Raw genomic sequence first — 22,987 nt, forward strand, 5'->3', positions numbered from 1 at the left:
AGAAAGCGCAGTGAACGGAGAGCCCCGCAACATATTTCTTTTTTTTTTTTTTTTTGAAGCCGAGTGTTTAAACGCAGACAGTCTTTGACTCACAAAGAGCAGAAGCGCTAACGCTTGAACGCGGATAGGGCGGTTGAAGCAGCATTACTTGATTATCTCGAGACGAAAAGAACTACGTTCTTCATATCTGAGCATTCTGGAGCCGATGTGGGATACCTCGACGATCACATCAATAGCGAACGCGCACCCGTCTATATACCGACGGTAAATTGCATATCAACGGTGATGATCGCAGGCACAAGTCAGCTTTCTCCTTTCCTATCTCTCTATAACAGAGCCAGAAAATAAGGAAGTCTCGCTTCCAACAGAACCCACGGTGTTCAGTTCGTTACTGTCGTAAAGGTGTGACAGCGTTTACACTTTCTGGATCCCGATCAGCCAAACGAATTTTCGTCGAACCGTTAGCTACGTTATTGGATTATGGAGCCGCTGATAATACCCACGGCATGCGCGGAAATGGGCAGCGGTGAGATGCCGCGATATAGTTGGGACTTTTTTGCGGGCAAAAAATAAATAAATAAATAAATAAATAAATAAATAAATAAATAAATAAATAAATAAATAAATAAATAAATAAATAAATAAATAAATAAATAAATAAATAAAAGAACTTAGCTTGTGGCCTACACGGTTGACGTTTGTCACTTTCTCCTGTGGAACGAACAGACATTCTGCGGATTCAAAGAAAAAGCCACTGGCGCGCCGTAATTACGATGGCTCCGTGGCTATGCTATAAATCAGGGGTCTCAGCTCAGCCAGCGGGTCGCAGTCACTAAATGCAGCCCCGCAAGGGCCGGGGCAGTAAACAAGGTTGAAGCGGGGGCGAGGGGAGCTTGAACAAGACGTTAGCTAACCTTGCCATTTGAAATATTTCAAGTGAAAAGAAACCTTTCCCATCATATATTGGACATTCAGAGCCAAGGGGATTCAGAGCCAAGATTTCAGAAACATCGACATCGATGTGCAGAATGACTGAAATCTGGTCGCCGATTCTGAAGTACATTGTTTTTGTTCCACGGTTACGCTTCAACACATGGTGACCACATGGGTTGCCTCAAGAAAAGAATGCTTGAGACCAGTCGTGTCTGTGTAGCTCTTGGACATACATATTAAGGAAATGGAAATGAGACGAAGACAGCCGGGTGCGGGCCGCGGGCCACAAGCGAAAGGTTCGCGGGACGCGTGTTTGAGACACCTGCTATGCATTAATCTCCTGTTCCAAGGTTAAGCGATGTATGCGTCTTGGTACGCTGGCTGGCCCACTCTCGTAATACGAGACAACTGGGCTCCGCAAGGCTGTCATAGCGTTCACACATTGAATTCTCGCGGCTGCTGCCTCGCAGCCTTCTACGAAATCGTCTCTCGGAATCCACACGTGGTGCATTACCTCCGTTTCGTATACACAGATCTGTCTTGTCAGTGCCGCCGGCGCCGTCGAAACGTGTCACACCTGCCTGTGCGTGCCGTTGCATGTCGCTTTAATTCTTGGTAATCTAGACGTCTTTCCATCCCACAATCACCTTGCGTCTCCGTCCTCTCAACGAACGCACGTTTCCTGCGAGGTGTGATATTGCGACACTTCCCGAGAACACCTCGGAGGTCGGCGCAGCTCGAGCGAGGCTCTGATTACAAAGCCGGGCATATCGCGAGAAAAAGGAAATAAAACAAAACAAAAGGAGCAATCCCGAGTCGTTTCTCGTGCACTTGTCGCTGCATATATACACGCGTTCAGGGCGGCGTGTGTCGCGGGCAGCCTTCGCTACACGTTGTCAACAAGAAGGATCACGACTTCCGAGGTAGAAAACCACGCCGCTTTAACATCCCACGTGTGCCATCAGAGCCCTTCTGCCCTCTCACTCCTCCGCACCTTGTATAAGCAGCCCGCGTGAGCAAACGCACGACACAAGGCGTACGCCGGTGTTCCTTGTTCCGGAGAGCGCAGTGTTCTTGCGGAACTCGTTGAGCACGCAAACATTAATGCGCGCGGGCTCTCGCCCAATCCGGCCTTGTTTGCTCGAAAGAAGGCCTCACTCAGCCCCGTGAGTGTGTTTGAATTACCCATCCGGAGGGATTTACAAAGCCGTTGTTAGTACGAAGGTCATTTGTCGGTGGCAGTGGTCAGCGAGAGTACAGGCCTGACGACTGTTAAAGGGACATTAAAGTGAAACACTAAATCAGTTTAGACAAACACACCATTGTTTCAGAACTATGTTGTCATCAATTTCGCCATCATATAATAATTATTAAAAGAGGAAATGAAGGTCAAAGTTTCACATTTGAATTTCGCGCCGAAACTTCGGCATGAGTACGTCAGTGTGACGTCACGAATTCCAAAGTCTTATTGGGTATGTTGCCCACGTTGATTCAATGAAATTTCGTGAAACTTGTCAAGACTTTGGGTTCATCAGGACATAATTTAAACAATTTTTACCGATAAACATTTACGTAGATCCTAGCAGACGCTGTCAAAATCTGTGTCGTCACGGCTAGCTGGCGCGGGAACTTCGAGGTGGCGTCGCCACCTTCGTTATCTTTTTGCGCGTTTTCTAGCTTACCAAGCGTCTTCTCGAGGTAAGTGTGGTGCTTTCGGTATCGGGAGATTTGAATGTCTTAATACGAGGAAAATCGTTTTTCGATTTAGTGTACCTTTAACAAGAACGTCACAATGACTAACTTCTTGTTTTTTTCTTAAGTGCAGAGCACTTGAGAAGCCCGGGCTGTCGTATGCTGTCGTCGTCTCATGTGGCTTGGCGTAACGCTGGCAAAATCACGTAGCACATTGAGCGCGCGCTCGCGCCAAGGAGAAGACTTCTTCATCTTGCTCTTCGAGCGCCTTGATGATCATATCAAGTGCGAAGCACGGGGCCGGGCTGACGCATGCTGTCGTATGCAGTCGTCGCTTGGCGTAACGCAGGCAAAACCACGTATAAAAATAGAAAAAAAAAGAGGACGCAAGCGAGAAATAGAAAGAGAGAGAAAGGAAGCGAAAAAAAGGAAGAAAAGGTAGAAATAAACAGAAATAGAGAGAGAAAAAGAAAGACCGAAAAAAAAAACTGGAAGAGAGAAAATGAAAGTAAGAGAGGAGGAAAGAAAGAGAAAACCGAAGCGAAACAAGGAAGGCTGCCCAGCTCCGCACTTCTTCGGGCTTAGCACCCTAGTACGAAGCTGCCTTAACTTTTTTGTTCGTTTATTTGTGCGAACGTTACCTGCAGCGCAAACGCTATCATTTATGGCGGTGTAACAAAGCTTCATACAACCAGTCCGCAGTCTGGCAGTCATACACGTTTGCAGGTTACGCGTTTCCCTAAATTGCATCGTCATGCGATCCCCCTCCCTCTCCTTCCCTCACATTTCTTCGAAAAATGTCGACAACTTCTAGAAGCAATAACTAATCTAGAAGGAAGACACTACATTCTCGTTAATGCTGACAACATCTATACTGTCAACCCTTTACCGTTCGCTTTCCAGTACCGCCTCCTCGTAGAGCAACCCACGTGTCTATCTCTACCTGCGTAAAGCCAGCTGTTCACTGACAGTTGCAGATTCATGCAGTCTATAAAAAACAAACACATTGTGGCTGACGACTGTGCAAGTATCACGAACCCTAACAACAGCGTCGCTCCGAACCGCGCATGCTGCAAAGAAAGCCGCGTCTAAGCCGCCGTGAAGTGAGCGACGCGAAATATTCCGTGTGGTTTTGCCCGCGCTAGATGAAGAGATTGCTTGACAGCACGAGAATGTGGGGGGATTCCCCCTTGCGTCTTTCCTGTGCTCGCTGAAAAGCAAGGAGTTAGTGTGCATGGAGAGCTGGCAATCCTGCGTAAAATGCATTCAATTGGAGACGGCGTAAAAACAAAATGTTGATCCCTCTTTCAGACGAATCGCTGATAACACGAAAGTAAACCGTGTCTTCATAGCAGCAGTTGTAGTTTGATGGGACGTTCACAAACACATATGCATGAACTTGCAGTGTCTATTGCCAAAAAAAGGCAATAGATAAAACGTCACATCTTCACATCTTCGTGTTTCATAACAATGCTCCGATGCGCACGACCACTTTCTGTACCCAGTGTCATGTCGACGGCGAATTCAGGCGTAACTTGTCCAAGAGGCGTTCCTTAGCTAGGCTACAACGGGAAATGAACTGGGAACAGGAAGTAGAAGTGAATTAAGAGACATCTCGCGCAGACGCTAGAAAACTAGAGTGCTCTAGTACTGACGTCAATTTGACGTATAGGTCAGTTCTCGGTGGATCCCGACATAAAACACTTTCTTGTTGAAATCAGTACGCACGAAACGGACCTCACTAACCACACCAAATTGCCAGTCTGAAACCCACCTGGAACAACGACGCATGTCCGGCCGCTGTCCTTGTGATGATCCTGCTGTTACTTATTCAGTTAAAGTTCTGTCGTCCGGACAGTCTACAGAGGCACAGAACGTCCATCTTTCGTCGTTAACAGAAGGCCAGCGTATGCGGATTTGCGGTCTCGTCGCAATCACAAGCGCCGCTCGAGGCACTGTGCGTCAAATATTACAAATAAACTGCACGCATAATAATGAGAACTAACAGACAATAATGACAAGGAAAGTATAGGAGATGTTACTTGTAATAATTGGGATATGAATATTAAGAAAGTAAAGTGGACGAAAATATAACTTGACCCCGGCAGGGACCGAACCTGCGAGGTCCCTGCCGGGGGCAATGCGAGGTCCCTGCCGGGGGCAAGTTATCTTTTCGTCCACTTTACTTTTTTCACATTTATATCCCAATTATTAAAAGTAACATCTCCTATACTTTCCTTGGCATTATTGTCTGTTAGTTCTCATTAATATTGTGTCTAACAAAGAAAAACGAGCCCTTAAACGCCATCTTCTGCACGCATATTTGTGAGGCTAGTGCGACTGAAGAATACATGTATACGTGGAACACGAGCAATCCGAGTTTCGCGAGGCACGGAACCGTAAAGGTGTTTCCCGTCCTGGAGGACACCGGCGTGCATGTCACGGCGTGGGGAAACGTGAGAGTATCGTGCTCTTGACAGAGCATGCGTGCTCTTGGAGAATCGAGGGTTTCCCCGAGCCAGGCGTGCACGAAGGCCGCGTAAATAGATAAGCGTCGGCAGCGCAAGAGCGCACATTCGCGCGGGCGTGCAAACACGTTTTCGTCGTCACTGACTGGCAAACCTCTCCGGTCGTCCTTTCTCCCTATAATGTTGTCGTCATAATTCCTATAACCCGGAAATGCGAGAACAAACTTTCCGTTTACTTGGTTGAACGGAACCAGGTATGAGAAGTGCTCCGGTCTCCGCAGCGAAAGAGAGTCGCGTCGGGGAGGTTGTAAATGCGGGGTTTTCCTTTCAGCAGTGAGGCGTGAAAGGCCGCGCCGAGGTGACGTTTAGTTGGCAAATAATATGCGAGTATACCTCGACGAGTGACGTCTGTGGGAACAGTTGTGTAATAACGACAAACAACACTGAGCTTTATTAACGGCTAACTTAGTACTGGAAAAAAAGCCCTATAGCTCATTCAGTTTTCCCATCATATCCACAATGCTACGCTACAACTACATAAACCCGGCACAAGCCTCACATAGTGTGCAACTCGGTCGTGAACGACACATACTGACTGCGTTCGTTTAAGCTTCTCCTCACTTGCTCAACAAACGTTTCCTGCTTTCTATTCGTCCCTGCAACTTACATTATGCGAAGGAGGTAGCATTTTTTAAAATGTCCGAGCAGTACATCTCTGCAGTCAGGTGCGCGCCTTTGGTATCCACGTTGTATTAAATGCGACATTACAAAGGGACGGACACACCCTATCAGTAAAAACTGTGGGACCGATATGTTTGTTTGTATGTATGTATGTATGTATGTATGTATGTATGTATGTATGTATGTATGTATGTATGTAGGTATGTATGTATGTATGTATGTATGTATGTATGTATGTATGTATGTATGTATGTATGTATGTATGTATGATTCCAAGAAAAGGCAGAAGTTCAGGGGAAAATAGAAGCCTGAAGAGATCAAAAATTCGTGAACATGGGGTGTCGCTTGAGCCGACGTTTCGACAAGTGGACACGTCTTCTTCAAGGCTGCAACTGTATGCATGCATGTTCAAGTTCGGAACTTCTGTCAGTCCACGCAATAGCTTTCTTCTGTCATTTCGTCACTCCACGTGTCCTGCAATGTCTATACCACATCAGGATAGGTCTGTGGAAAAGTTTTCATGTGCCCTTGAGTACACTACATCAAAAAAGAAAGAAAAAAAATCATGGAGCACCGTTTCGGGACGACTATCGGCGCTAATGCGACTAGGATCCCATGCTCATATATCATGGCCAGCCTATAACGCCCGCTCTGTTTTTCGCAAAAGGAGAGCACGTCCGCGCCATTAGCCGCAGCCTAGCGGTGAACATTTGCCTTGCTGCCCAAAGCAGTCAGTTTTCCGCAGATATATCAAGGTTGCGCATTCGACTCCCTCAATAACAGTCACGTCGATCGCATTTTGGAGACGACGTCATACGTTCTGGAATTTCGCACTCGCGGACGAATCAGCATCCGATGCAAAAGCTTATCTAGATCGGGGTCTCCACGTCACGTGATCTTGTTTATGGGGATTAATGGGTATTTCCTCTTAACTTCGCCGTCTACCGTACGTGACCGTCAGTTTAAACCTCGAAAATATTTTTGTTTTTCCTAAGTGAACCCAAAAGAAATGTGCAAGAGAACCAAAGTTTCCGTAAATATCAAGCTTATAATCCAAACATCGCATGCAGTTTCTGTCCCTCCCAAAGCTTCAGCCTTCCAGTCGTATAAAAGTTCCATAATCTTACAAGGAGTAAATATATAGGTTGAAATAGTCTGTCGTAGGTTCAGAATTGAATAAAAACTAGGAGGACGCTTGAGCTTCGCCTTCAAGAGTAGAACGCGATAGCGTAATTGGGCCTCATGCGCATCACCTTCTCAATTGCTGGCCTGGCTTCGGTTCTCGGTGCATGCCTCAACCGTGCCGTAAGGAAACGAACGACTGTGCGCGTAACATAAGCCGTTTCAAACTATCCTGGAATGCCAAGTACAGCTGTCAAGTGCCCACTACGCCATAATTCTTCCTTTTGCGAATCAGCCAAGGGCCCACTACGCGTCCGTAAGGCAACACGTGAACCTACGCAGTTGTTTACTTTATTGATGCTTTTGATGATGATTAAATATGCCTGAGCGCTTTGTAATGGGTGGGCCTTTAGAACACCCGCTCTATCATGGCACACTCTATCGAACACTATGCAAGATATACAGGAGTGTATCTTCGATAGACCTCTATCGAGATGCGGACGCCGCGGCTGGGATTGAACAAAGGACCTCGTGAAGGCTTGATCGGGGATCGCTTTGAGCGTGCATACATATGAATTAAACAAGGCATATACGTTTAAGTTGAACTTATATGACACAGCAGCGAAGACGTATACATATATGGTACTAAAGAATCAATTGTGCGCTGAAATAATATGCAAGTCGACTCCTGCTGTTGGTAACACACATTATAAACAAATGGGGTGTGTATAATTTGGTGCCGCGTTAAAAAATTTCAGAAGACAATGACGACTTAAGAAAGCATTTGCAGTATAAAAATATTTAACCCGTTATTCTCCTTACTGCCAGAGAAATTTTATGCGTACACAGCTGATGAAGAAATGCTTCGGCATTTGAGAAGCTCAAATCCTCCAAGTACGAGATATTTGATAAACACATCCACTATGCTGACTAAGTAAAGGCGGCAGAGAGGTCCACCATAATAAGTGCCGGGGTTTTACGTGCCAAAACCACGATATGATTATGAGGGACGCCGTAGTGGAGGGCTCCGGAAATTCAGACCACCTGGGGTCCTTCAACGTGCACTTAAATATGAGTACACGGGCCTCTAGCATTTTCGCCTCCATCTAAAATGCGGGCCTCCACGACTGGGATTCTATCCCGCGACCTTCGGGTCAGCGGTCGAGCACCATAACCACTAGACCACCCCTGGCGGGTAAAGAAGTCTATCAGATAAAGAAGGAAGTGATATGGCCGAACACTTACAGACGGAGGTCAGAAGGCGTCAAAGTAAAAATAGTGAAGCGGCGTACACGTGTTGACATATGCACGAACAGCAGCATTCCCTAAAGTAAAGAAGTCATGCATGCAGATTAATGTAAATGTTATGCATATTGCACAAACCGTCGGGAATTCACTTGAACGCACACACGCAGATTTACTTTCGCGCTGCAACTTATGACGAGGCCACCGTCGTGCAAGATACGCGCGCATAATAGAACGCCGCGGCGCTCGCTCAGCGTAATTACACCACATCGTCCCGACGGGAGTACCACGTAAAGGTGACGTTAATGCCCAGCGTGGTATTCGCCGAAATGAACGGTTCGAACGCCTTGCGCGTAACGCTTGCGCTGCTCTGTAATATAATTCGTGCGAGAAATGAATCCGTTGTACAACCCCGAAGCCACAGGTCGCTGCCGCCATATTATATATTCGAATGCATACATACATTACGCGTGCTCTCTGCAGTATACCTGCTTCTGTCGCGTGTATGCGTGCCTAGAGGTGATCTGACAACGTAGTTCGAACATCTCAAGGACCGGCGCTTCAGTTCAAGCCTACACTGGCATTTGCACAGAGCAATGACGTCCATCGAAACGCCGACTCGGCGCTTATTTCCTGTTATTCGGCGACGATTTGAATACATTATGCCGTCCTTCGTGTTTATGTCTACGTTCGATTTTTCTCGTGCCTGTCTGACGCAACACTTAAGTCAACCCCCCCTTCCCACTCCTTCATTCCGGGAACTGTCGTCCCAGTTTTGCAGTTTAATTGCCATCTACATAGCCTGAAATATGCGGCTTAAAATGTTTTGCACAGCGACGGCTGTTAATGCGGCGGACTTCAAATAAGTTGCCAAGGGTTAGTTCCACGCAGTATAAGCTCGATTAAGTCGGCTGCAGGTTCGGTCCCTGCCGGTGGCAAGTTGTCTTTTCGTCCACTTTATTACTTTCTTCACATCTGTATCACAATTACCACAATACACTTAAAACAGTACAATTAACGTCCCCTATACCTCCCTCGGCTTCTTATCGGCTGTTTTTTCATTATGGATGAGTCAAACAAAGAAGCAAGCCCTCAAAATTCCCTTCTTTCATTCAAAATAAAGGAGAAGTAACATTGGAAACTGCTAGAAAACGGAGCAGTACAGTTCAAAAAGCTTCGCTAACGTTACGCGAACAGCAAAAATGACAGAAGAGAGAGAGAAGAAATGTAGGAAAGGCAGGGAGGTTAACTATAGACTATGCGTCCAGTTTGTTACCCTACACATGGGGAGAGGGAATAAGGGAGTAAAAGAGACAGAGAAGAATAGACACATTTCACATCACACATACACAGTGCTGAATTTCACAGGCGGTCGTTCAATGAAGTTGCTTTCAAATACCGCTGGAGGGCTCGTGTGGCTTTCTGGGCTGATGTGCCGCGCGACCGGGCTCCTAAGATCTTTTCTTCATTAAAGGACCGATCATCGAGTCTATTCCAAGGCACACTGGAGAGTCCGGCGATCTTCATCAAATTGATCGGTGTAGCGTTTACCACCTCAATCAGTCATCGCATTGGCATGCCAGATTCATCCATGTGCGAAAGCTTAAAGGGCCCCTCACCAGGTGACCTAACGAATTTTAGTTACACATTGCAAGTTGTTGCGAGCCCAATAAATAGCATTATGCCGCAAGAATTTTTCTAATCGGTCAGTTAGAAGCTGAGAAAAACAATAATTTGTAGCGGTGCGAAACCATGATGCGAGGAGGCGAGCTGCAAACCCTCGCCGCTCGCCCCGCGTAGCCTTCGCAAGCCAAATCCCTTCCCTGCCCTCTTCGGCACGCAAGCGGAAGGATCACATAACGCATACGCATGAACACGTCATACGCACAGAATGTCACGAGCGCATGACGCGCCCGAACCAGCCCGAGCCCCCGAGACGCGAGCGGTGTTTGTGGCGGCGTTCTTAGCGCTTCATCTCTGCAAGTTATGCCGAATGCGCCCTCGCCGATCACTTGGCTTTCAACCTATTACTGAGCACGAAAGCTGCAACATTTGTACGGACGCGAGACTAGCGGTGTGCCGCATGAACATCTAGTTAGACGCGGGAGGATAAATGAGCCTAATGAGCGCTGGAACGCGGTAGAAAATTAGTGTCGTTGTAAAGGGTGGCGTCTGCACGATGCGCAAAGCGCGAGAACACGAACGCGTGCGAAACGGAGGTAGATTAGTCTCGAATCTCGCTGCGATTCGCAGTAAAAATTAAAAAAAGAAAACGCACACATTCCGTTTGTGTGTTTTATTATTGCTCTCAAGTTTTATTCATCCATTCAAGCAACAAATTACAAAAACTACGCGTCGTGTCAAATAATTATCGCAGTGTCACGTGCTACTGTTGGCGACGTCAGAGCACACTCGTCTACGTAGAGGAGCGACGTCACAGCACTACTATCTACGTAGGGCCATTCTCTCATGCACGTCATCCCCTCATTCTCTGGGCGCGTGGACGCGAGAAGAAGGGCAAGCAGCGTTCAGCTTGAAATTTGACCCATTTACGCGGCGCGTAGCGTTGCAAATTTTGGCAGACGTAATGGTGAACGCCTAGTGCATGGATTGCGCTCGTCAGCTCAAAATTGTCAAACCTGGTGAGGGGCCCTTTAAACCGTGTAGAGACCATTGAACATCTCTTGTACCACTGTCCCCAATGAGAGAAGAAATCTAAAGCTGTCTTCGTCCTGACGGACGCAGACTAAAAGGACATCGGGACGACGAGAGGGTGAGCCAACGCGCACGTTTGTGAGCGATTGAGTGCGTGTATTGCGGTGCGTGCAAGTGTGCCAAGGGCTGGGACGACGCCAGTTACGCAAGCGCAATTCACGCAACGAGCCGTCGCGGTGATCCGGTAACGCGGCCCGAATAAAAGGCAGGAAGGGAAAGAGAAGTCATACGGGAGACCACCAACTACGAGCTATATATATACACCTCGCGTGCACATGGTCGCACGCACGCGTCCGAACGCAGCTCTTCAAACAGGTGCACGCCGTCGCACGCACTTATATACGTGGACTGTGTAGAGTATACAAACTCTACGTGGACGGCGGACGAAGCTATAAATCTGGAACACGTGCGGCCGTGACGAACTGGCCATTACAGGATCGCTTTAGAGGAGACAGCCACAAAGGCCACCGGAGAAGACGATGGCGAAGCACGTGACGGGAAAGCCAAGAGAGGCATCAGCAAGGTTGCCATATCGGTTGACTATACGGTGTGAAGCTTCGCTCTGCTCGACTAAAGTTGCATTCATCGTTATGTACCACAAACAAAGAAAAGCGCCCAAAATATACCGTGACGGCATCAGGTAATATTCAGCTTCTCTTGCACACCTTCATCCGTACCGACATGTAAAGAACTCTTTGCTGCTGAGCATCGTGGTATCTTATGGAACCTCACTTCGTCCGTGCGCTTCTCGAAAATTTTAATACCACTTTGTGAGGTTGCTGAATGTTAATCATCTATGCATGTAATGTCGCACAAAATTGAACAAACTTGCTGTATTCAGCTGAAGCCATCCAGCACAAAGCTGCGAGCAGTGCTGTGTTGAAGATTAAGATCTTTGGAGCACATTATCGAACGAGAGATAGCGACAGAAATGCCACGCAGGTACTCCATCAGATGCTGATCTACAGAAGAAGTACACAACTAAACAGCCTAATAGGAAAAACGTAGTCGATCGTTCTCATAAGTTACTAGCACGAAGAAGTGCGTCCACGTGACGTGCGATGGGCTGGAATAAGCGGATCCAAGGAGCTCGGTGCTTTCGTTAGTCTCACCGCAGCGCCCCTCCCCTCCCCACCGTTTGTCCAGTCGTAAAGAAAAAAAAAGGCTTCGCAATGGATGCAAAAATATAAATGAAGCTATTACGTGCTTCTCACAACGGCCTGCTTTTGGTTCACGGCTTTGCAGGGTTAAACGTCGGAAGTATGAACTGTTCTCGGCATGCAACATCAGTGGCTCTCGGCCGCCATTATCGTAAAAAAACCTCCTTGGCCATAACCTTACGATTTAAACAATGACGGAACAGGTAAACGTATGGGGCAGACTTAGTGGCCCCCCCTCAGATGACTAGGGGGGAGGGGCGTCCACCCACCCTGCCCCTCACGCTGTGGTGACAACCATACGAACAGACAACGAAGCCAGCGAGAGAAAGAGAGAAAGCTCTTTAATGAAAAACAGAGAATTCTGCCGAAGCCAGCGAAAGTTCATGTTTACGTTCCTTTCTTCGTTCTTTGTCGTGCCTTGTCTAAGTGCGCTGCTTCCGTAAACATGAACTATCACCAACTCGGCCAACTTTCAACTTTAACCAGCGAAAGCACACAGAAAAGTAACTAATGCGCCCGATCAATGTGAGGAAATAATGTTATAAAGAGAAATTAAAGCGAACGACAGATAACTAAAGCTAACATGTATCAGAAATATAACTACAATAAAGGACAGAAATATGTACATGAGACGCCCGCAGGGGCAACAACTTATCTTCCATTCCTTCGCCCCTATACACTTGTCGCTTCTGGCAGGGTACTTGGTACCAGATCACGATATAAGAATACTTTCTTACACCGAGTATCAGATGAATGCCAGACACACTGAAGATGCGCTGTGCTCTGAAATAGAAGAAAATGTACCGTGCAACACTTCCACACATCTCCCTTGTCCGGTCATGTGTTTTGATATGTAGGTGTAAATCTAAATAAGGTAGAAGTTCGGAGGAAGATGCAATCTTGAAGCGATGAAAAGTCATTGGAACACGGCGTGTCGCAGGACTCCGCTTTCAGCGGACTTGTCTCCTTCAAGGCTGCAGGAGTTGCAACCTTTTGTCGAAACGTCGGCTCCAGCGACATCCCGTGTACCAAGCATTTTTCATCGGTATATGTGGGTGCGTCTGACAACCCTCGCGGGAACAGTGGCTTGCATGGAATCGGCCGATCCTGATTCCACGACGCTCTCGCTTCAGGTAACGCAGCACGGAACTAACCGAGAGCAATCCAAGTTCTTCCCGTTCGCCATTCAACAGGCTCAGGTGCGATATCCAGCCAGAGTCATGTAGAAAGAAAGGGGGGCGAGGGAGAAGGGTCGCGGTCTCCAGTGGGACCGATAGTTGCGTAATGTGGAAACCACCGTTCACTTAGCGTGGACGTGCCCTTAACGAGCGCCGACGGACGCACTGTATAGATTGCGACAGAGCGAAGAAAAGCGACCCAGCACCGTACATAACAAGAGAGAAAATAGAAAGAAATAAGCAATGATGGGAGGAGCGCTGTTTGACGAAGAGATCGTTTCTTTCTTTCTTACCCCTCCCCTCCTCTGTTTGAAACTGCGCGAATGGCGATTTGTTACAGCGCAGCATTGGCAGGTGTTTCCTCACGGAGATACCGGTGCCGAATATAAAGAGGGCGATTATTGAACTGCCGCCAGCGTGGCGCCAATGGCAATCGACAGGAAACGAGCGAGGCATCGTTACGATCACGCCTTTGAGAATGATAAGTATACGCTGTACATAGCAATACGTGTCAGTGCAGTATATACTGACAGCTCTCGGGGGGAGCGCATTAAAAAAGCGCGTCGGTCAGAAACAGTTCGGATTCTTGATTATCAAAAGTAAAAATTTTAATGTTGGCACGTGCGTCTGCAATGACGTTCATTGGGTCATTATACCGTAGATAGCGCAGTTCTAATAGCGTATCGCTCGTTCGGTACATAAAAGTGCATGAGAACCTATCACGGTAATGGCCGTAGCCGTGTGGCTGAACTTAAGCGTATACTTCTGGAGACGTCAGGCGGGTTGCCAGTCGCGTCCACAGAGACGCTAATCTGATGTATACACCGCGAATCTATAGAGAAAGGCGGCATCTTCAAAAACACGACGAGAGGACGCGACATTTTGCAGAACGAGTTACGACGAAAAATAAAGGTAATATGCCCCTTGCGCAGCAATGCATATAATTAATGACGCTATCTTCTTTTTTCTTGTTGTTGTTGACGTTAGCTCGTACCCCTCTCTCTACTTTCTCGTGTTTTGTACGTACGCTTTCTGGTCCTTAACTTGTTGGCTACAGTCTATTTCTTGATATGCTAATCTTCTCTTGGCGCCTTGAAAGAGCCACGTCCTTGATATCGGCCGTGCACGACGCAGTTAAGAAGTCTATCAAATAGCTAGTTCGGCAACGTCTTCAGCAGTGGGCAGCTTCTGACAGCTCTACACGGCATATCGCTGCAAACTTCGGGCCTTCCACGTCGCTTCAACGAATAGTCAACTGATCTATGGCGACTAAGTGCGCCCGCGCCACCTAATCTCAAGTCCTATATATACGACTGCTTGGATAGCGTTTGTTTAGTATGCGGGCGAACATGACCCGTCTAAGTGCCGCCTAATCGCGCCGCATAGAACGAAAGCGCTGACGGGCTACATCCTTTTGAACGGCGCTTAGTTAAGTATACTATTAAAGGTGTTCATCCCCTGTGACACGTTTTGCTTGACCGGCAAGTAAGCAAGCAGCGCAAACGACATGTGATGCCAGCGGTTTGACATAAGGGAAAGATACCAATTTCTGCAACCCATAAGGTAGCAGGATGCAGCGTCGCGACGTCCATCCACGCTATAACGTCACTCGTTAAAACACGCACTTGAGCACTTGCCGCTTTGGTCTTCGTATATTGCTTGGTATAACGTACATAAACTTTCATTATGACGCAGCCGTTGTTCTCACTTCAGTACTGCTCGAGCTTTTATATACATCAGCACTTCAGTGCAGTCAAAATCACTATCTCATCTTTCATCTCCTTCCTTGTTCAATCCACTGTCTAGCTCTGCTCGCTAATTAGAGAGTATTAGTATAGGGGTTCAAAAACGTTGGTGGCTCCCCTGACCAGAAAACAGGCTGACGAACAGAAGAACGAAGTTCAAGGAGAGTATAAAAGAACACAAAAGTTAGGGGCCCCTACCGCTTGCTGGGCCCCTATGCTAACACTCTCTATTAGAGTGTGTTAGTACTGGATCTCCCGAGCCGTTAGAGTCCCAGCATTAATACTCTTCATTTTGTTAATCTCAAGCTCCCTCGGACAAGCGCTTGTTCCCTGCTTCTGCGGAGCTCAATCAGCATCACCGCAAACAGTGCGCGGAGAGACTAAAACGTAAAGCCTGGACGCTATGGCGGATTTCCTCGGCTCCACGTGCCCCCATAGCCACGTGTCACGCAAGGTTTCGCAAGTTTTCCGCAGTAAAACGCCAGCGTTATTATTTCTTTTTTTTTGCACTTCACTTTGAACCGTAAAGCCAACGTCATTTGCATATTAAGGGCCAAAGCAGCGAAAGAGCAGGCAACCCGCACAAGTGCTCTCTTGGCGCGTTGCTCGGTCGTGTGTCGACGCCACGTCGTCGCCGCTTATTTTTGCTAGCACCCGTCGGTGGGGGAGCTAATGAGGGCGATCGATCAAACGTGTTTGTCCACGGGATCGGCCGCGAGGACGAATGCAGGGCACACACACACGTATATACGCGATTCCTGCGCGCGCAAATGCAGAACGCGGGCGCGAGGCCGCGGCGCGGCGAAAGGGCCGCTGGGCGTGCATGCGAGGACAGCAGCCCTTTCGGCCATCGCTTCTCCAAACGCGCCTTTTGTTCCTTGCTGTGTCCTACCCTGAGTTGTGTCCTCCCCTGAGCGGTGCCGTCGCTCCTAACCTTCGGTGGTTGTGGTGGTTGTGATGTTGCCATAGGCGGGGTTAGCCTGGCAGACCTGGTCGGCAACTGCTCTACCTAAGCGACTATTTCCATGAAGTATATCCATGCATGACTTAAACCTCACAGAAAACTTACAAGAAAATACCTGCCGCTTGCTTGAAAATTATCCGCGCACCTCCCGAAAACACAATCTCTTCACCGCATTCGTGGAGAAGCTTTTGATCGTCCTGGAATCGCAAAAGCGCAGCTACTGCAAGAAGAAATTTGCGTCACTAGTTATAGCAAGACAAAGAACACAAAAGATTGGACAAGCCGGTGCCATATATGACCCATTACCACCATGAAGAAGAAAAAGAAGGTAATGGGCGCGTTAAGTTACGCGCTTCGAACTCCAAAGGAACAAACTCGAATGCGCTCGAGTGCAACGCCTTCGAAGCTTAGCTTAACGGCGATTTCCGCCGTTATGAAACGTCAAGCTATGAAAGCCTCAAGTGCAACAGACAAAATAGAGCTGGCGGAGCTTTCTAATCAATAGGCGTAAAGTAGCCGACATAAGAAAGTATAATATGGAGAGAATTGAGCATGCTCTAAAGAACGGAAGAAGCCTCAAAGCTATGAAGACAAAACTGTGCATAGGCAAAAATCAGATGTATGCATTAAGGGACAAGGAAGGCAATGTCACAAACAATATGGATAGAATAGTTGAGGTAGCGGAAGAGTTCTACAGAGATCTGTACAGCAGCCGAGACAGTCAGGATAATAACGTAAGAAGCAGTATTAGCGCAGAGGAATCTGACATCCCACCAGTATTGACAGGAGAAGTAAAGAAAGCCCTAAAGGGAATGCAAAGAGGCAAAGCGGCTGGTGAGGATCAGGTAACATCAGACCTGTTGAAAGACGGTGGAGAGATTATGTTAGAAAAACTGGCCACCCTGTATACGAAGTGTCTCTCGACGGGGAGGATACCAGAATCTTGGAAGAATGCCAACATCATCTTGATCCATAAGAAAGGAGACGTCAAGGACCTGAAAAATTACAGGCCCATAAGCTTACTGTCCGTTGTCTACAAGCTATTTACAAAAGTAATTGCTAACAGAATTAATACGACATTAGAGTTCAATCAACCAAGGGACCAGGCAGGATTTCGTACAGGCTTCTCAACAATAGACCATATTCATACTATCAATCAGGTGACAGAGAAATGCGCGGAATACAACCAACCCCTATACATAGCCTTCATAGATTACGAGAAGGCATTTGACTCGGTGGAGACATCAGCAGTCATGCAGGCACTGCGGAATCAGGGCACCGACTGATTGATTGATTGATTAGTGGGGTTTTTTGGCGCAAGGGCCATGGGTGGCCAAAGAGCGCCATGTCTTTTATGTGGTGTTAGCGATGACCAGTGATACGATGATAGGGTGTATTGTGGCTGTATAGAGGCCTAAAATCACGCGCTATAAAGAAGCGTAAAAAAATGTGTATACAGTCTAAAATTATGGCAGTGACAAGTGGTGTGATCTATGGTTGTGGGATAAATGACGAGTGATCATGGTATTTACAAGTGAAAAACGGGGTAAGAGCACGAGTGCCTCCTCAAGGCCTTTGATCCCAAAGGCCGGGAGGCAGGTGCTTCCTTTGATGGAAACCGTAGCAGCAGCCTCAATCATGAGGCCGCGCTACGGAGCGCCTGGAAAAATAACGTTGAAATTATGTACACTTTTTAAAAATTCAAAGAGGGACTGATATTTAAAAAGGGGTTCTCTGCCAATGAACATAGCAGGATGAAGAGGGTACTGCAGGTATACAGATGAAAAATGCTTTTTTCTGAGAGCGTCTAGTTCCCTGCATTGCAGTAAGGTGTGGAGTACAGTGAGGGGCTCGCCACAATGGTCACACACAGGTGGATCGCCTCCGGACAAAATGTATGAATGTGTACTGTATGTGTGGCCAATCCTAAGTCTGCAGAGTGTAACTTCTGTGTGGCGTGATTTTGATACTAGCGGCCAGTTACCTAGTTGCGGCTTGATAACGTGCAGTTTATTTTGTGTGTGCCTATCCCATGTGCTCTGCCAAAAGGCTCTGAGCTTTCTTTTGAGGAATGGTTTTAACTCTATTGGAGGGATAGCTACAGATGTATTGGGACTGTTTTCGTGGGCGGATGCTGCTAGCTGGTCCGCCAACACGTTGCCTTGTATCTCGCGGTGCCCTGGCACCCAGCACACTACGACGTGTTGTTTAAGTGAGCAGATCGTGCATAAAATAGAGTAGAGCGAGACAAGGACCGGATTTGTGTGTTTTGTCATAGTTTTTAAAGCTTTCACTACACTTAATGAATCCGTGTATATCACTGCCTTTTGTAGTTTTAACTGTTTTATGTGTTTAACTGCCGCAAGTATCGCGTAGGCTTCTGCCGTGAAGATACTGGAATCAGGGTGCAGAATACCGGAATCGGAAAAGGATGGACCAACGGCTGCGTACGACACAGAAGTGTTAGACTTTGAGGCACCTGTAAAGAACTCAGGGTGCGGGTACTTGTATTGTAATTCAAGGAAGTGTGTACGGATATGTGCAAGTGGCGCATGCTTGGTAACTTCGACGAAAGAAACATCGCAATCTATAAGCTGCCACTGCCACGGCGGGAGATAGGCAGCGGGAGCCATTAGTGTTCGAGAAGTGGCACACCTATTTCTTCAGCTAGGCTCCTCACACGAAGTGAGTACGGCTGTCTCATCGAAGGACGGTTGTGAAAAAGTTCAGAAGCAGACAACTCATTGATTGTAGTGTGTGAGGGGTGTTCGTTGTTTGCGTTCACCTTCAGGAAATATACAAAAGATAAGTAAGATCTCTGGAGGTGTAGCGACCACTCGTCCGATTCGACGTAGAGGCTTTCCACGGGGCTGGTGCGAAAGGCGCCCGTAGATAGCCGAATGCCTAGATGGTGGATAGGGTCAAGCATTTTTAGGGCGCTTGGTGTCGCAGACTGGTAGATTATTGCCCCGTAGTCTAGGCGAGTGCGTATGAGGCTTTTATACAAATTTATCAGACATTTCCTGTCACTGCCCCACGCAGTGCGTGACAATACTTTTAGAACATTCATTGTTTTTATGCACTTGTGTTTTATGTACTTGATGTGTGTTATAAAGGAGAGTTTCGTGTCTAGGATAAGCCCTAGGAACTTGTGCTCCGTTTTTACCGACAGACGCTGTCCATGTAGGCCAATGTCTGGATCGGGATGGAGGCGTCTCTTTCGGGAGAATAAGACGCAAGTACTTTTTTGTGCATTCAGTGTAAAGCCATTTTCGTCTGCCCATCTAGAGATCTTGTTTAAACCTAGCTGGACCTGCCGCTCACACATCGAGAGGTTGCACGATTTAAAGCCGACCTGTACATCATCGACACATGTGCAATAAAACATATTCCGTGGGATGCAAAGACGCAAGGAATTCATTTTGATTATAAAGAGTGTACAGCTAAGTACACCACCCTGTGGCACTCCGGTTTCTTGAAGGAATGGTCTTGATAGAACATTTCCTACTCGGACACGGAACGTGCGATCCGACAAGTAGCTCTCTATTATATCTAGCATTCTACCACGTACACCAAGGTGGGACAGGTCTCTTAGTATTCCGAAGCGCCATGTTGTGTCGTAAGCCTTTTCCATATCGAGGAACACAGAAAGAAAGAACTGCTTGTGGGCGAATGCGTCACGGATTTGTGCCTCGATACGTAACAGGTGGTCGGTGGTGGATCTACCCTCGCGAAATCCGCACTGGTACGGGTCAAGTAGATTGTTTGTTTCCAGGAAATGCATAAGTCGGCGGTTTATCATCTTTTCGAAAAGTTTACACAGGCAGCTTGTAAGTGCGATGGGCCTGTAACTCGCAACGGAGGATGGATCCTTGCCCTGTTTAAGAATGGGAACGACGATCGCCTCTTTCCAAGACGAGGGGATCTCGCCGGAAAACCAGATGGCATTGTACAAGGAAAGTAAGGTTTTTTGCGTTTCGGCAGGTAGGTTTTTCAGCATGTTATATACCACACGGTCGGAGCCTGGGGCGGAACTACTGCAGCAGGTTAGCGATGCCTGCAGCTCAGCTAAGGAGAAAGCTCTGTTGTACGCATCGTGTTTTGTGGATTTGCGCTCTAATTTCTGTTTTTCTATTGTTGTCTTGTAGCGTTGGAAAGCCTCGGAATAGTGCGACGAGCTGGACACTTGTTCGAAATGTGCGCCTAGAAAGTTTGCTTGGTCTTCTAAGCTGTCGCCTTGTGTGTTTACTAGAGGCAGTGAATGTGTTTGTCGTCCTTCTACCCTACTAATCATGTTCCAGAGTTTGCCTTCTTGTGTGTATGAATTGATGCCTGATAGAAATTTTTGCCAACTCTCTCTTCTAGCCTGTCGGCGCGTTCTCCTGCCTTGAGACTTGATAACCTTAAAATTTGTAAGGTTCTCCGCTGTCGGGGAGTCGCGAAGCAAATTCCATGCTTTGTTTTGTTTCTTACGCGCATTTCTGCAATCACTGTTCCACCATGGAACTCGTCGTTTTCCAGAGTATCCACATGATTGTGGAATACATTTGGTTGCGGCATCAATCAGAAATGATGTAAAGTATTCTAGAGCTGCGTCTATGCTTAAGGAAGACATGTCCGTCCAACTTAACAGTGTGCCTTTCCGAAACTGTTCCCAATCGGCCTTCTTAATCTGCCATTTTGGAACCTGATGGGGACATTCATTTGTAATTGGTTTGTTCAGAAGTATTGGAAAGTGGTCACTTCCATAAGGATTATTGATAACTTTCCATTTAATTAGGGGCTGAAGTGATGGAGACGCTATGCTGAGATCTATGGACGAGTATGTTCTGTTTGCAAGGCAATAATATGTTGGTTGTTTTTTATTCAGGAGACATGCGCCAGAAGAGAAAAGGAACTGTTCAATCAGACGACCTCGCGCATCGCAGCGAGAGTCACCCCATAGACTGTTGTGTGCATTCAAGTCTCCAAGGACCAGAAATGGTTCTGGAAGTTGGTCTATTAAGGACTCGAATTCATATTTTTGGAGCTGGCACTGCGGGGGTATGTAAAGTGAGCAGATCGTGATCAGTTTGTTGAATAGGACGGCTCGAACAGCCACTGCCTCAAGGGATGTTTGGAGTGGTAAGTGGGTACATGCAATTCCTTGGTTAACTATAACATCTACGCCACCAGATGACGCCACAGCATCATCCCGGTCCTTTCGGAATATCAGGGCACCGACGAAGCCTACATAAACATAATGGAAGAAATCTACAGCGGCTCCACGGCCACTATAGTCCTCCATAAAGAAAGCGAGAGAATCCCAATAAAGAAGGGCGTACGGCAGGGAGACACGATCAACGTTACTAGAACAAACTCAGTTTCAAAGCTCCGTATCTCCGCCAGCGGAGGAGGGTGGTCCGAACGGCGGTCGCGAGAACTAGCGGCGCTGCAGTTCCGTCTTGCGCCACTATCGGCGCGTCGTCTGCTGCCACGGCTGCGGTCCGCCGCGCAGCTGCTCGCGGCAACTGCGCGGCAACTTTCTTATTGTACTAGTTAGGTGGATACTTAGGTGGATATGCATAAGGTCGTCTGCATGCATTGGCCCGCGTGCGTTGTTCATTGATTGGCTAAGAATCGATGTTCGGTTTATATTGCCACGCCCACTTCTTGTTTTATTTTGATGTATTCGGGTTTGACCAGCAAGGACGGTTATCAACGCTCGACGCTGTCCGCGAAACACTGTTCGAGAAGCTTCGCGATTGTAATAGATCGTTTTGGTAAGATTGCGCGCTGCACGCGAATGTTCCAGCTTTGCCGAGAGATAACGCCGCCACCAGCGATATTGCCGGAAAGTTCGATAGCGCCTGTATAAAAGCCGACGCGCTTGACCGCTTGTCAGTTGATCGCTGTTCGCCGCTATCAGTGTATTGCTGTAGTTTGACTTTCAGTTTCCCGGCCACAAGTTCGGCCAAATAAAGAGTTTCATCTCGGACCTGCTGACTGCTGCCTTCGTCGACGTCACGACCCTGTGACAATATTTGAGCTGTCTACATTGCGCTTAACTTCTAAGCATAGGAGTTTCTAAGCGAATGAGGGTTTTCAGAGTAATTTTTATAACTACCACCACAATTTTAGCCGGTGCCGTCTTATCTAGACCTAGAACAACCCAAAACGTTTGTAAAAGCCGTTATAGTGCACAAAGAAGCGTACTTACTCGAGATACAAAAAGGTTCTAGAAAAACAGTACTCATGTTTCTACAATTTACTGAAAAAAACTTTCTCGAAAAACATCACCAATGCTTTGGATTGTTTACAAGACACGTTTTCGCGACTGTTGAAGGAATACTCACCCAAAATCGGAAAATTTTGCGAGAACTCGGGAAATGAAATCGCTGTGTGCAATTACATCGAATAGATGTCGTCTCTGAGCAATTTGTTCAGTGGATAGTTGTATTTTCGGTGTCTCATCTTTCTACTTCGCATCCTTCTACGGTGCCTTAAACAATTCGAACAGATCGGCCATGATGGGCATCGAGCAGTTAGTTATTCGCGCGTACTCTGTCGCTAGAAGAGTCGTCAGTATTCAACTTCGCCCTCAAGAGCTCGGAATATCAGCATCAACTTTGGGCTGTCCAGAGAGCTTGCGATGCGGCGGTTAGGCTAGGTCTAACTGTCCCCACGTGGGAGAGGCCCGCGGTGTCACCCTAAGGGGTGGCACTTCTCCGGATCTTTAAATAAAGTTCTCCGTACCGTACCGAGCAGATGTTACATGCCCGCAGTACTTTACACTGTACGACAGCCGTTTGCGTTTCGTGCTGTAGCCGTTCACTTCGCAGTTAAACTGCTCGTCAACTACAGTTATCTTTTACACAATAAGTCTCCGTTCTCGAAGCAAAGTGTGGGATTGGGCTAGTTGGTATTCCATTATTAAACTGCTCAGCGCAAAAAAATTCGACACGGTACACATAGAAATGACGAGGACCAGCGCTGGTCCTCGTCTTTTCTATGTGTGCCGTGTCAAATTTTTCCGCTGAGCAGCCCGTTCCCGAGCCGGCGAGTGTAAAATATTCCGCACATTTTGTTCAATACCTCGTCGTAA

This window comes from Rhipicephalus sanguineus, chromosome 2 (genome assembly GCF_013339695.2).
Source record: "Rhipicephalus sanguineus isolate Rsan-2018 chromosome 2, BIME_Rsan_1.4, whole genome shotgun sequence".
NCBI classification, from domain to species: Eukaryota; Metazoa; Arthropoda; class Arachnida; order Ixodida; family Ixodidae; genus Rhipicephalus; species Rhipicephalus sanguineus.